The sequence below is a fragment of the Rhodnius prolixus genome, unplaced genomic scaffold, assembly GCF_049639745.1.
Source record: "Rhodnius prolixus isolate KJV_2025 unplaced genomic scaffold, Rpr scaffold_13, whole genome shotgun sequence".
NCBI classification, from domain to species: domain Eukaryota; kingdom Metazoa; phylum Arthropoda; class Insecta; order Hemiptera; family Reduviidae; genus Rhodnius; species Rhodnius prolixus.
Genome location: NW_027411583.1, coordinates 1,838,709 through 1,855,419, shown reverse-complemented (window position 1 = coordinate 1,855,419; position 16,711 = coordinate 1,838,709). Strand labels below are relative to the sequence as shown.

General features: G+C 35.6%; 1 protein-coding gene across 3 annotated transcripts in view; it reads right to left on the bottom strand.

Moving 5' to 3' along the window:
- The window catches only part of ci (transcriptional activator cubitus interruptus), a 230,985-nt gene that overhangs the window by 29,899 nt on the left and 184,375 nt on the right, over positions 1-16,711 (bottom strand). The gene's annotated exons all lie outside the window — the stretch shown is intronic.

Here is a 16,711-nt window from a genome sequence, read left to right as displayed (position 1 = left end):
AGAGTCACTCAATGAAGTCGACAACGATGCGGATCTACTGAAACGTGTTATAACAGGTGACGAAACATGGGTTTACGGATATGATGTCGAAACTAAGGCTCAATCGTCCCAGTGGAGGCATTCTGGATCGCCAAGACCGAAAAAGGCTCGACAAGTGCGGTCGAATGTGAAGGTTATGCTCACTGTGTTCTTCGATTTTAATGGCATAGTGCATCATGAATTCTTGCCACAAGGTCAAACAATCAATAAGGAGTACTACCTACAAGTTCAACGCCGTTTGCGTGAAGCAATCCGAAAAAAACGCCCGGATTTGTGGCAAAACAATTCATGGATTTTGCACCACGATAATGCACCTGCTCACACTTCATTGCTTGTTCGTGAATTTTTGGCCAAAAACAAAACTTTAACGATGCCCCAGCCTCCATATTCGCCAGACATGGCTCCATGTGACTTTTTTCTATTTCCAAACATAAAGAGAACATTAAAAGGCCGTCGTTTTACAAGCATAGATGACATTAAAAGCGAATCGCTGAAAGAGCTGAAAGCTATCACAAAGATCGAGTTTCAAAAGTGTTTCGAGGATTGGAAAAAGCGCTGGCACAAGTGTATTGTATGCGAAGGGGACTACTTTGAAGGCGACAATATTAATGTAGATGAATAAATAAATATTTTTTTCAAAAAACGAAAATTCCCGTTACTTTTTGAACACACCTCGTAATTAGTGGTCAAATAAATTCTCGAGTTAAATCTATATATAAAAAAAAAAATGTTTGGAACACCATTTGAGACTCGAGATCTGTTGAATCCATAAAAATGGTCTCACATTCACACGATAGGGCGAGAAATGTTGGTTAAAATAGATGCGAGAGATCTTTCAATTCAAATAAATTAACAATTTTGGGAAGATCCAGAAATTCATACATAATAAAGAATTTTTGAAGGGAGTCTAAAGCCTTCTTGGGACTCTACCTGGAGCCTGACAGTGACCTCTCTTACCAGGCAATGCTTGTCTGTCACAAAATAGCACACTAGGAAGAAGTAGGAAAAAAAAATAAGGGTAATATGCCTAGGATTGAACCCTATGCAGGGCCGGATTTTCCTATAGGCTAACTATGCTTCAGCCTAGGGCCTCAAGATCAAGAGGGGCCTAAATTCAAATTGTTAGCAAAATTAAAATTACACTAATGTTTCATTTAACATATTGATATAGTATATCACAGTAGCGATGTATTTTATTATCTCTCATGTAATTTACAAACTTAAAAGTGGGAGGTGAAAGGGCCTCATAAGTGGAATAGCCTAGGGCCTCTTTTCATCTAAATTCGGCCCTGAACCAATGACTTACATTCACATACCGAATTCTAGGTTTAAGGTGTATGTAGGGTGTTTTATTGGAGACTTAATAAGAAGCACTGCGTTTTCGATAGTGAGGATTGGATTTGGTAAAGGTTGGAAATGCTTAGTTGAACCCAATACCTCTAATCCATGGGGTTCATTATAGGACTCATCGAAGTTTTACACAAAGTAAGTTGATTTTTTGTGAGTAAGTTTAGATCGTTTGTCGATTAATCGTTGATATCAAGCGAAATCTTCTGTCAAGTCTCCAATTCTTTTCAGTCTAGGGTGAGGATTCAAAGGTAAGTAGTTTGTCCAAAAATAACACAAGATAGTGTACTCTGTCAGAACTAGGGAGCAATTATTATTTGAATTTAATAGCTGGAACTAAATATTTATACCAGAAATGTCAAATTAGAAATCACCTCGAAGATTATAGGAATTTGTAAGTCCTGCGAATGTTACGCACAATCAAAAATCTACAAATTAATGCATCATTTCGTCTGTAAAAATAAAAAAAGAATCATGTTTTTCCTCATTAGATTCTTAATGAAGTAATAAAGAAGAGTAGAAGGTTATATTAATGGAAGGTTACGGTTGTTAAAGCACACATACAGCAAGAGAATGTGTAGTTATAAAGGAAGTTACTAAGTGGTCGAGAATTGTCCTCTCTTGGTAAGGAGTAAAAAAAAGAAAGAAAGTCTCAGCAGGTATGCCTGCCTAAAAAGAGGTAGAAAGGGCGCTCTGGAATGGAGAGAGAGGAGAGATGCTATTGTAGTCAGGGAGGCCAGCAACAGACAGAACTGGAGGAAGAAGGTACCACCACCTCTAAATAACAGCCCAAGGACACGACCCTCATTAGGGTACGTCACACTTTACAACACAGACTCTGGACATACTACCGCTAAAGCGTTCTTTTGCTTTCTCTTTTACACAATTACAAAACTTGGAAAACAACAAAAACATCACCTCACGGTGGTAAAAGAAAACATGAGATCGGCCGGCGGCCGTACGAACAACAAAAATGACAAGGTAATCACGCCAAGCTACCTAACCCTCTAATCATGAAAGTTGTGTAAAGAACCGTGGCCCAGGGATCTTCTTACAAACTAGAAGGAAGAAGAGAAAAAACCAAGTGCCTGGATTCTGCCTAGTATCTTGTAGTTGGTCCATCCAAAAGTGGTCAGAGTGGGCAGAGCTGGTCTAACTAAATTATCCGGGCATAATAACTTCATTGTCCAACAATCTTAATATCTATCCGCCCCCACTCTTCACCTAGAACTAGTTAGGGTAGGGATAAATCTATCAGTCCTCCCCGCTACCGCAAGACCTTCCAAGGAATTCAATAGCTTGTGATTACTAATTAAACGTCTAGGCTACTTTATCGAAACAATCTCTCAATATGACAACCCCAAATTAAAATATTACTTCTTTTTAAATCTAAACTAACTTTGGTAATAGGGAGAAGAGTCCCCAAATTACAAAGTAAAATTTCTTCTATCTAGACAGAAGTGGGATATCCACAGTTCGAATCTTGCGTGTAGCTACTCTTTATTTATAGGACAGCCGACGTCCACGACACCTAATTGGTAGTAGAACTTAGAGCTCCGCCTTTGAAAGAAAGAAAATGAAGAAAATCAATTTATTATCCTGGGATTATTGTCCCCTAAGAATAAGAACATGTACAGTTGGAGGCCCTATTGGTTTGGCCTGTATTTATATATAAATTATTTATATATAAAAGATAAGTATTATTTAATTTAATTTAAGTAAAAATAATTATTTATTATTTAAAATTTATTTAGTAATTTACAATCTGTGTAAATATATACAATAAGTAAATAGGAGGTGAATGAGATGAACTGGAGCGGGAAGAGCAGGAGGAGAGAAGCTACCCAGCGGTAGTACTCTCTATATGAGAGAGGGGAATGTGAGGAGGAGAATAGGAGGAGGAGAGAGGAGAGATTTAGTTCTTCAGACTGTAAGGAAGTCGCGGGGCCACTGGCGATTAGTCGTCGATGAGTATTAGGGATGTCAGAGGAGGCGGGAGACTGTACAAGAGGATTTGAGCAAGTAGAGAGAGTAGTATGGAATTTTTGATATTTAGTCTTGGTGTGTATTTGGGCTATGAAGGGAATGTTGAGTTTGGTGTGAAGGGTGAGGTTAGTCACCGTAGAAAGGAGCGTCAGATATCTGTCGGAGGAGTTTTTGACTGAAATGTTTGTACAGTCCGTATGTTTGTAGGTTTAGCTGAACCCCCACAGATCAAGTCTGTAAGTCCACATAGGTTTGAGGATAGTACTGTATATTAAGCGTTTGAGTTCAATGGGGTAATTTGGAGCGTAGTCCAAGAAGTCTGTAAAGTAGTTTCGCAAGTTTTGTCATTGATTGTCTTTTAAGTCTAGTGTGTGTGGGTTCCACGTGAGTCGCTTGTCTATATAGAGCCCAAGGTAGCGCACCAGATCTGTATAAGGAAGAGGATTGCTGTTGAAAAGGACGGGTGGACAGGAGCCCCGCCGGAGAGTAAACGTGGCAAGTAAAAATAATTAAAATTAAGGAAATAAATGAATTCATGTCGGAGGAAGCTGGGTAGAAAGGAGATAATTGAACAGAAGGGATTTAAAGATGGATAGGGTAGGAGCATGGCGGACAGATGATGGCAAGGAGTTCCAGAGAGAGGTAGCACGTATTAGGAAGGATTTGTCGAAGGATGAAGTACGGTGTGAGGGAATATAGAGATCAGAGGAACGAGATCTAGTATTGCGATCTTGGTCTACTTACAATCCTCTCTTAAAACAAAATAAATCAATACACACAGAAAAACCAATATTTATTGAACAAATTTTAATAAGATTCAGAGGATGGAGATTTAGCTGAGTGATTTAGAGTATACTGGATTCCAACGCGGAGATCCCGGATTCAAATTCAGCTGCTAGCTTTTATATTTACTCTTCTTCTTTACAGCTCACTGCCCGGTAATGGACAATGTTGTCTGTAACAAGAAAACACTGTCGGGTAGGCCATCACTGCACCGGAAATAGCTCTGTGCCATCAATAAACTCACGAGATTTTGTCGCTCCGCAAAATTAAATATTAAAAAAAAATTCGGACAAAATTGCTCATTTTATCTGAAAGATTCTCATATTAGTAACTAATAGCGACATTTCTTTTAACAGTCTCTTTACCATCAAAGCATTTGGGCAAAAATTAAACTAGTACTCTTGCTTAACCAACTCAAATTCTTCTTAAGAAAATGGTACAGACAGACCGCTAACTGTTATATAAAGGAAGTAAAAAAAAAAGAAAGGAAATACTGGACTAAGCAGTTCCCACTGCCTTCTATATCACAACCCACACATTTTATATTTACCAAGGAATCTGCAATAATTATCATTAGAGTATAATAAATTCTTTAACTATTTTTACTTTTCTTGAATTTTCTCTTATTTTATGTTATATATTTTTTTTTAACTAGAATAGAGACTAATTAAGCTTAATGCAATAGAGTAAAAGACGATTAAGGTACTTCATTTCCTTTAATGGTGATGTAATTTTTGCGCCAATTAAACTAGATAACAAGTCCAGATATTTTAACATCAAATAAACCGAACTATTATATAAATAGTATGAATGCAATGGTAGTACTGGTTTAATGCTTACTTTTTCTTAGTAAAAATGCTTTTATTTTTAAAACTTCAGACCAGAAAATTTGCTATTTAAATCTTTTTTGAGGCTTCAAGAACATCACAAGTTTTGACATTAATTTTTTTTTTTTCATCATGAAAACCATTTCTTTAATTGAGGATTCAACATAATTACTTCCTTAAATGAGATGGTTTCTGGTTGATATGTTGGCAACAAGATTGATCTTCTTCATGATTGATTTGAAGCTATTATAAGAACATTAGTAATTAGAAGGGGATTTCAAGCATATAATAATGATATGTCCACGTTATGTAGCAGAAAGGAAACGAATGTTTGACGACTTATACAGGTATTTAGATGCACCATTTCGCTACGAAGACATAATATTCTCCGCCAACAAATATGTGCTTAAATCTGTAGCAGATATGCTAAGAAATATGAGTGTATTTAAAAGTTACAGCCGATTAGAATGAATGGAAGAAAATGATTAGAGAAGGATTACGGTGATTATAATTTCGGTTAAGCTATAAGGATGGCAGGAATATAGAGTACTGATCCATCCATTAGTTGTTGTATATGTAAATAGTTGTATATAGTAGAGGGATGAATGAGTGAAGCGAATGTATTTATAAGTAAGAATGGAGAGTGAGTGATATTCTAGTGATAAGCACCTAGACGATGCTGGCTGTATGGCGAAAGCCAATGCCAAACAAAGAGAGAAAAAAAATTAGAAGGGAATACTTATTAAATAATTACTTGAAGATTATGGCTCTAGGAGATTCTTGGACGACTTCAAGACAGAATTTTTGCTAAAGCTGGAAGGAAGGTAATTCACCAACAGAAACAAATCCAAGCACTTCAAGAAAAGTTTTAAAAATGGACATAATTTAAGTAGAATGTGTTCACCACTTGTTTCTTAATTAACACGTTTTGTACTTTAAAAATACTTAGCAACTAGCCAATGGATAACAAATTACAATTAAACATAACTGGAAAAGAATTTAAATGATTAACGCGGAAATAGACTTGATATTGGTCAATTATTCGGAAAAGCTGAGGAATTATAATGACAATAAAAATGGCTGTCTGCACTAAGGATTTAAGGGATTTTGAATCTATGAATAAGATCTCTTGGACAAATTAATAGCAAAAAAAATAGTAAATAAAACTTCTTGGCTAGCTAGTAATGAGATACATGTCATTACTGAAAATGTGATTACCTACTGGAAGTAAGAACGTAAAGAAATGCAGTAATTACTCAGCCTTCCCATGAAGAATCTCATTAGGAAGGTATCCATTACTAATTCATTACTATCTCATGCAAGTTCGCAGTGACGAACCTTTTTTCTTTTTTACAAACAGAAAATCAAAGCAAGAAAATAAACAAAAGAAATGGCTTCACTTGGTTTTGTATTCAAAAGGTTCGCTCTGGATAATTGTAACTAAATTCTTAATCAAGATTGGTTACTTGCTCATGATTCCTTTGATTCCAATTTAATCCAATAGCTAAGCTGTGTTAGATGCATTTAATTTCTAAACTTTTTTGCACGGATGGATGCGGACAGTATTGACATAACTCCGATACGATATACAGCTGTGGGTTACTACATGCGAAGGTTATACTCTGATGTTATAGCAATGGTGGCTGTTGTTCCCTCTGCCTTCTTGATTAGATTTTGATTATGTATTTATATATTCGGTTTAAGTTAATTGACTTTAATAATAATAATAATCAAATTTATTTATCGTCAAATTTACATATAGACAGACACTGCCAGTTAGATTACCAGGTTATTTCATCTATTCTACTTCCTGCAGGCCGTTAATTACATTCATCTTTAGGGTCTAGTTATGCTGTTGGGAAAGAAAACAGAAATACCAGAGATTGTACCAAATTATTTTGGAGAATAGAGGAAAGAAAAATGTTTAATTCGTCTATGCTTTTTTGGGGCTCGTTTATTCCATAGCTTAGCTACCATTATTGACTAGGGCGATTTATGCTAAGTGTGGGCCATTTTGAAAGAAATTGAGACCATTTTTCTTTAATAAGTCTCTCAACGGCTCCCTTTGCAATTCCTCTGAGTTAATACAGCGCGTTATACAACATGAAGCTGTTTAAAAGTCAATACAGGTCAAAACTTTAGACCTTGTATAACAATATTTTATTGGTAACCCTGGGCGAGAGGTTTCTGGTTAGAAGTGGAAACATTTTGAACTATTAGGCCCTCATTCTTCTGCACAATTTCGTTAATGAACCTCGTAGACTGAATCGCCAGTGGCCCCGCGACTTCCTTGAGGTCTGAAGACCTAAAGATTATTACATCTCGTACAGAGTGCTGCCACTGGGCAGTTTCTCTCCTCCTGCTCTTCACATACCAATTAATCTTAGTACTTCCAGATTTACTCATTGTATATATGTAATACAGATTGTAGATAACTTAATAAATTGAAAAAAAAAATCGTTAATGAGGGAAGTGAATGTAAGAGATCTGTCCAGGGTGACTCCCAGGTACTTGAACGTGGGAGCCCATTCAACAGTATTGTATGTAATGATTTTTTTGATCGTTATTGACTCCTAGTTCTGTAAATCATTCATGAAGAATGTTTGAGCATCCTAGAGTAACTGAATGACGTGTGAAATGAAGGCTTGGTTGTACCCAACATAGTAAATAACCTTCGCTACCCACAACTCTAAATCAGAACGGGCCCGCTGATGAGTCCATATCCATCATGGATTGTTTAGAACTCAGATAAACCTTTTTTCTGTTGCCAAAACCAATAAATCTGAAATGATATTTTAAAATTTACGAATATATTATTTTTCGTAGAGATAGTTGAACTTTTTTTTTCTTTTATTGATTTTACCCATAATAAATTAGACTTAACTTTTTAGGAAAAAATAACTGAAAAATGTGAAAAAGTTGAAAAGGATTATTCAGGTATGGAGAGTTGCGGGGACAAAAAATATTACCGTTAGGGACTTTCCAAGTGTCCCTAAATTAGGGGTAGTCAGGTTAACGGACTTGTTTCTTAGTAAGATGGAACTGTAATTCTTAGTTACTTCATCTGATAATAATGGGAGTAATTATCTGAATGGATGATTTAAAAAATAGAAAAAACAAAATCTGATGTAAATAATCTGTACAATTTTCCAAGTTTTTCTTAAAACTTCGAGGTTTTATTAAAGATGGTTACCAAATCTTGGTGAGGCAATGTTTTGTTTTAGAGGAAAATACAAGCCCACTTAAAAATTAAGTCACAAATACTTCAGACATACCAACAGATCCTAACACTACACTTCTCACATACGCAGATGACACCGCCTTACTGTCTACTAATCATGATCCTGTACTTGCTCACAGAAATCTGCAGTCATATCTCTCCTCATTAGAACAGTGGTTCAAGAGAAGGGCTATTCAACTTAATGAAACCAAGTCTCAAAATATTACCTTCACTCTTCGGCGCATTACTCTTCCTCCAGTCTTTTATAACCTAACACCTCTGCGTTGCCCGCTACCTTGGGCTTTACTTAAACCGAATACTTTCTTGGGACCCCTACACTAAACCTAAAAGAACAGAACTAAACAGACGCTATCGACTACTTAAGAGACTCTTAGACGATAGACCGAAACCCTCTCTGGACAACAAAAGACTTGATTTACACTTCTATTTTAGAATAGAGCTGAGGGGTTCAACCAAACGCTCCAATCTCCGAAGGATTCAATCTCTTCAATCTAAAATACTTCGAACTATCGTAAACGCTCCATTTTATGTCTCCAACCTGGTCTATACAAACATTCCTTTTGTCACACAAGTTGCTAAAACACGATACAGAAAACTCCACTTCAGCCTGCAATCTCATATAAATCCTCTAGCTCAAAATATTTTTTCAAGATCTCTTCCTGACAACCCGACAAGACGCCTTAAGAGACAGTGGCCTCGTGATCTCCTCTCAAGTGAAGAATTAATAGCCTAATATTTTGGAGTATTACCTACCACTGAGTAACTTCTCCACTCGTACATCTCTGTAATTCATAGTTCTGTTATCACTGTTACTTATAGCGCCAAAGCGCTGATTGTAGCAAAAATAAACGCCAAAAAAAAAAAAATATTAAAGTGTAAGATATTTAGGTCAGTAAATAAGATACAAAGATTGAGGACATTTTTTTTTGAAGCCGCTTTTGAAAAAAAAACCTTTAACGGTTAAACAAATGGTGAGAAAAGTTTATCAAAAAAAAAAAAAGTTTTTGAAATTCAAATTACAATTCGTATTAAAATAAGTCTAAAATGCACTTTTTTCTGCATTAAATGATCGCTGAAGTTAAGTGGGATTTTTTACGATCAGAAACAAATGCCAAATACAAATAAAGTCAACCCTAGTTATGACCTTATAAGAGAAGAAATAGAAATTACATTTTAAAGTTTAAATAAGTCTGTTTTGCTTTAGAAATACCCCATTTTTCGCACATAAATGGGATTAGTTTTGAACGGGAAAACGAATGCCAAATGAATTCGAACAAAGTTTACCCGTACAGGTAACCATATAAGCGAATAATTTATGAAATTGTGTCACCTTTTTCTGTTTGTATCGTATTTTATTCCATTTTTATGTAAATCATTTCAGATCTTGAAATATATAAATGACTAAAGCATTCTCAATAGTGAAAAATCATTTCCACACAACAAAGTTGTGGAGAAGGTAGGCAATGACAAAGAGCTTAAAGTGAAAGAAAAAGAAAAGAAGTTCTTAGTATTGAAAGGTATATTGGGACATCTGAAATACCTCTTTGGCCGTAATTTACTGCCCAGTCATGGAAGAACTACTCGGTGGGTTGACACATTTCTTAAGGTTGTTATTTTATTCACCAGTCTCTCTGTCTCTTTCTCCACTCTAAGAGATGACAGTGCCCTCAACATCTAGCCATGGACAGTATTATTCCAGCCAGCACCCACCCAAGATAGCCGCCTGGACAGAATCTCTTGCATGGACGGTGGGGAGAGAGAGAGAGAGAGTTCCGGTGACAGATTACATCTAGACCGGTCCAAAACACACCCGCCGTCCTCCTCCATCTAATACTCTACAACAGGATCTCTATGCTTTAATACTGCGTTGAATGCTTGCCTATTTATATACAAATTGTAGAACTATAAGTTTTAAGAGAATAAATAATTATAGCAAATCCTAGCTAAGGTCATTCACACATTGCTCTTTTATTGCAAATCCTCTACACTATTTGATATAGTGGTGGCTTGCATAGTTACAAAAAATTATTGGCTTTAACGCCATTTTGTACCTTTAAACTGTTCAGAACTTGAAAAAATCGATCTCTCACACTGGCGTTGCCCTCGTTTAATTAAATTTTCATTTTATTTTCAACAATTTCTCGACTCCAAATTAACGCTTGCAAATTCAGTCACATGTTGCCATTCAACTTCCGTATCGATTTCTCAATTTGTTCTTCTTAGAAATACAAGGATATTTTAAGTAAAAGGATGAAAGATTATTGCTAATTTCAGTCACAATTTTTTATTTATTTTCTTTTGCCAAGCTTCCGCGACCAAGAGACGAAGGTTATCTTCAGGGTTTACAGTACCACAGTATCTGAACAGAGTATATACGAGGGTCGTTTGAAAAGTCCGTGCAAAAATAAAAACTACTTAATTTTTTGGGGTAAACCTTTTTTATTTTTCAACATAGTCTCCTTTTAGGCTTATACACTTCGTCCAACGCTGCTCTAGTTTGTTGATCCCTTCCGAATAATAGGATTTGTCCATGTCTGAAAAATAGCCATTCGTTTCTGCAATCACCTCCTCGTTTGAATAAAATATTTTTCCCGCCAGCCATTTCTTCATATTGGGGAACAAATAGTAGTCCGAGGGAGCCATGTCTGGTGAATAGGGGGGATGTGAAACGAGTTGGAACCCTATTTCCATTAATTTTGCGACCACAACTGCTGAGGTGTGAGCTGGTGCGTTGTCGTGATGGACAAGGACTTTTTTGTGGGCCAATCGTGGGAGTTTTTCTTGCAGCTCGGTTTTCAAACGGTCCAATAACGATGAATAATATGCACCTGTAATAGTTTTACCGTTTTCCAGATAGTCGATGAGGATTATTCCTTGCGAATCCCAAAAGACAGTCGCCATAATCTTTCCGGCCGAAGGAACGGTCTTCGACTTTTTTGGCGCAGATTCCCCCTTGGTGACCCATTGTTTAGATTGTTCTTTGGTCTCAGGAGTGTAGTGATGTATCCATGTTTCATCCACAGTGACGAAACGACGCTTAAAGTCCTGCGGATTCTTCTGGAACAGCTGCAAACCGTCCTTGCAACACTTCACACGATTTCGTTTTTGACAAGCGTGAGCAATCGCGGCACCCATCTTGCGGATAGCTTTGTCATGTCCAAATGTTGATGCAAAATATTATGTACCCGTTCATTCGAGATGCCCACAGCACTAGCAATCTCACGCACCTTCACTCTTCTGCCATCCATCACCATATCATGGAGTTTATCAATGATTTCTGGAGTAGTAACCTCAACAGGGCGTCCAGAACGTTCAGCGTCACTTGTGCCCATATGGCCACTCCGAAAATTTTGAAACCACTTATAAACTGTTCTAATCGAAGGTGCAGAGTCACCATAATGTTTATCAAGCTTCTCTTTAGTCTCCTGAGGCGTTTTGCCTTTCATAAAATAGTGTTTAATCAACACACGAAATTCTTTTTCGTCCATTTTTTGAAAATCACTCGACTTCCTCGATTCAAACGAATGCCAAACACAAAGAAATAGACCGATCTGGCTGAAACTTGGTGTGTGTTCTTCCAAGAGATGCTACTAACTAAACATAACCTCGATACGCGCCAGTGGTGCTATCTCTCTGACTTTGCACGGACTTTTCAAACGACCCTCGTAAATACCTAAACACTTCAGAAGGGAAGACACACCAACCTCAAATGTAAAAAACGTTGTAATTGTTAATAAGCATGATAAGACCTGAAGGTAACCTGGTCATCTAGGTTGAAATGCTACTCATTAATTCAAATAACAATAATAATAAAAAATCACTACAATTGTCAATTAACAATTCTTCTTTTTGGATCAATGAATCAGTCACCAAAAAGATGAAAAATATTCTAAGATATTTAGGAATTTATTTTCGTTTGTAAGCAGACATTGGGGTTCGCTAATCTTCACATAATATAGTTATTTAGTTATACTATGATAAAATCTTAATTTTATGACTTAATAAATAAACTTTTACCTATTTTCTCAGTTAATAAATAATAAATAGAGATCCTGGGTTCAAAACCAGCTTCAGACCCTTAGATTTTTCACTTCCTAGAAGAACCCCCAAAAGAATAACTAAATTGGTTTCCAAATTCTGTAGCAGTAGGTAATTTTGGATACCAACAGTTGGCCCCAAAACATAAATTTCTATTGAAATACCCCCTCCCGATTTTCCAAAATTTGGCACTACCTTGAACCAACTTTCAACAGCAGTGGGAAACAAATAAGCCAATAATAAATAAGAGTCCCAACCAAGGAGAATTGCTGAAATATTTCCCTCCCCAAATTCTGCGGGACTCATTAAACCGCCGCCAAAAGAGCATTCCATTTCATACAAATATTTCTTTCTGGTTGTAATTGAGAATAAAAAAGCAAACCACATGTATATACATCAGAGTCATTATGAGGCAGATGGGTAATTTAGAATATAAAATCGTGGAAGTGTTACGCGTTTTAGAGAAATGTAAAGCAGGTGATAGACACTATTTTAGAGCTCCTCTCCTCCCAATTACGTATCTTTTAAAAATATAATTAGTCATAAAATTAGAACAGGATGTAATAAAAATAATGCTTTAAAAAAAAAAAAAAAATTTACTGCGCATGTGTAAATAATTTTAATGCGCGAATAATAAGCCAACTATTAGTGACTAATTCGCTAATATAAGAGAAAAGAGTTTTGTTTATTAAATTCTCTTGTGCTGCTACATAAACGGAAATATAAATTAATGTTATTATTTCAAACAGTTAGCGAATAAGCAATTGTACAAACTATGCGGAGATTCCGAATATAAGACGAACTAGATGACCAAAACAAGAACCAGCTGCTGCTTGAAAGATTCAGAGCTGATTCACATCAGAACTTCTAAATCGGATGTTGTTCTGCTATTTCAAGACTTAAAGGAACTCACAGTACAACGTTTCTCTGCATGGCGGCACTCGCTGATATCATGAGAGAACAACTAGTACTTCAAGAACTAAAGGCAGCAATCCGTTCGTCCTTTATTGGAACAGGAAGAAGTTGAGTTCGGCCAGCTGGTATTCAAGAAAACTTCCTTTTGAAACATAGAAAACCCCCATAAAAATGGACGCTGCTCTTAATAAAGATCCTTAAATCTGGATAAACTCACGACAAAGATTTTTGCTTACAATTCTCTATATCTGCCTAAAATTTTTTGAATAAAATATAAAATCCTAATTGTAGATAGGGGACATGGCACAAAAAACCTAGATCAAGCCCTTCATTACAGAATAGAAACTTTTGAAAAATATATGCAACATGTTCTGACGACTTTACAAGAATATCTGGCCTAAATCCAAACATTTTGGATGTTTTATTTTTATATAAACTTGGCAAAAATGAAAATAAAAAAAAAATCATTTAACATTTCTGTAATGTAAATGGTATTTAGAAAGTATAAAAATTAAAATTAATAAATACTTGTAATTTCGAATTAAGAAATGAGAATAGCAAGCGAACAGTACTAAATCTGTAGCTGTGCAAATTACGATATCTAAAAAAAAGTTTCGATTATTTTTGATCAATTTAATCAAGATCAATTTTAAGAACAAACCAAAAAAGAATGGCCATTTGTGATGAATTCAGCGTATCTTTAAGAATCTGAAAATGTAGTGAGAATAGTATAAAGCTAGCAAAGACAAGAGTTGCCCTGAAATCCTACTCTCCACTACGGCACAGATGGTCTACGAGTGGTAGCCATCAATTAGAGCTGCCTACAGTTATGTCTGTTTGTCCTAGAATTAAGAGTCTAAGGAGTGCAACTATTAGTAACTGCATTGAATACAAGCCCTGAAAGATGATCTAGTCTCTAAATCGAAAGTTTGGTAAATATAAATTATAAAATAGGACTGAAACTGACAATAATTTAATAGACAACTGCCAGCCCTAGAATTTACAGAGAAATAGCTGGATCTTTAATCATTGAACGCTTAAAAAAATCAAATACACTTGAGCGTCTCACCATACACCAACAATACCACACCCGATAACCTTACAATAGCTTCTCTCAGTGAAAAGAACCTCTTCCAAATGCCAAAAAAAAACCACTGCCTCATCAATAGTAAACTCAACAAAATCATGAACCAAACAAAATGCCAAATTCTGATTTTTCACAATTATCTTTTTAACAAGAATCATACATGTTTTAATGGTAACTCTTATCTATACATAAATATTGTGTTTTTCTCAGAAAGTACTCATTTCTCGGCCACGATAGCCGAGCGGTTAGAGGCTAGACCCTCAAAGCTAAGATGTATTGCGGTACTAGTCTCTATATTCCCAATGGTTAATATGAGAAATTTACAGTAAAGTATGTTTGCTAGTCGCCTCCGTCCACGGACACCAAATTTGGGAGTAGCTGGATGTAAAGCCCGCCTGAAAAGATAGGCATTACTATACTTTTTTTTAAAAAACTCCTTTTAATGAGTGATTTTATGCGATTTAAGATGTTAAATTAATTACTTATACTAACTTTGTGTTTATAAATAAAGGTAAAGTAATCGCCTATTTTTCCAGTACTTGCTAAGATTATCATAAAGGTTAATGTCGCGTAAAAATAAATTAATAAATTGGAGGCAAAAAACTAAAAAGGAAAACGAAAGAGATAATAAGTGGAATGGTTGAATTAACTTGATTAAAAAGAATATTCCTCGATGTACTGAAAGAGACTGATCTTAAAAGCAAAAAGTGACAACCACAAAGGAAAAAAAACCGCAATTAGTTTCTTAAAATAGTATCTGAAAACGCAATAATAAAGATGTGAAATCTGAAATCATTCTTAGTCTTTAAAAGTGATTTGAAAGTCAAAAGACAAAAAAAAAAAGAAAGAAGAAGGTTGGATCTTGAGGAAAGAAATTGAAGGAACAAGTAAAAAGAAGAGAAAAAAACATAAGTTTGCGGTTGAAGACAGAGTATTGCTGTCTGCAGAAGCATTAGCGAGGCAAACAGCTGAATATAAGTTGGAAGAAAACAAACCGGCTTCAATGTGGAAGAGAGAACTCACTGCCTCTTCCACATCTGGGCACATCTTGACATCCTGACTATACCTCTTCATCCTGTAGCTGTCCTCTAGACCTTTCTTTCTTTTACTACAGACTTTAAATTCTCGTTACAGCCAGGAATTCGTTACACACTCCTATGAATAACATTCAACACACTAACAAAACTACACAACTCACTTACAAAACAAAGTAAAAACTTAAATCTGTTTTTTTTTCTATTTATTTTTCAATCTATTAGCAAGAAATTTGTATTAAGTAGTTTACTATGGGAAATTACTCTGTACAAATTGCCATCAAACTAGGAAATTTTACTTTTTTGGTATATTTTTAAAAGTAATCCTATTATTTAATTGCAGCTGGAAAATAAAATGCAGAAAGCAAATGCGATAACAGAATACAAAGGCTTGAATAAAGGGCAGATAAGGGATGAAACCTCCCCGTAAATATTTGCTCACAAGTTTACCAACAATATACTGTAAATAAAAAATAAGAAGACTAATTGTAATGAAGAGTACAAATATTATCTAGCAGGGAAGGGCTTCAAAAGGGTTATGTGAGAAAAAAACGGCTTATCTCAGCTAAATCTGAATAGCAACACGAGTGCATCTGTTTTCTGCTTCTAAAAATAATTCTCTAATCTGCAAATTGGACTTAAGTTTAAGATTTGGCAAGACAGACTATACTCCAGCCAACCAGGGCATCCCCCAATTCTGTCTGATTAGAATAAAGAATCTTGGAAGTGACATCCAGATAAAGCTCTTAAAGGCATAAGTTTGTTATTCTCCAAAGTACCAAAATCTCAACCATATCCGCTCTTCAAGGGAAAAAACACAGGTGTAGTATCGTTTCTTCTTCTTCCTGACAAACTGCACGTTGATAGGCCCATTACCATGCAAGTGTTTCAGTCTGCAGTGATTCCCGACCGAGTAATAACTCAGTAAACTTACACGAGTGGCTAATAATGAACATTTTAGCCTATCTCCTGGCTTCGAGAGGTTTAATCCATAATTTTAAAGACTTTTTTAGCCAGTCAAGCAGCCTAGAACTCTAAAAAATTTCTGGACTCTGAAATTAATGATCCTTCTCATAGTAAATGCATATATAAGAAATATGTAGTTTGAAAATGAAAATTTAATGCATGTATTTCTTAAATCAATCTACCATCTCCCGTTTAACATTGCACGTTTGCCTCAGCCACCGACAGACGTCTAAAGGATAAGGCGAAGACTTGAAAGCGATTGAATCAAAATATTATAATAGAAATTGTTGATAAGGAAATCTTATCAAATGTTGCAACAAAATAAATTGATTAGGTGGATTTCGAGCGGTTTTGATGGTGACAAAATTTAAGGGTAGAAGTGATTTTATATTGAATGGAGTGGAGACTGGATGGACTCTATTATAGAATGTGAATTTCCAGTGTTCGT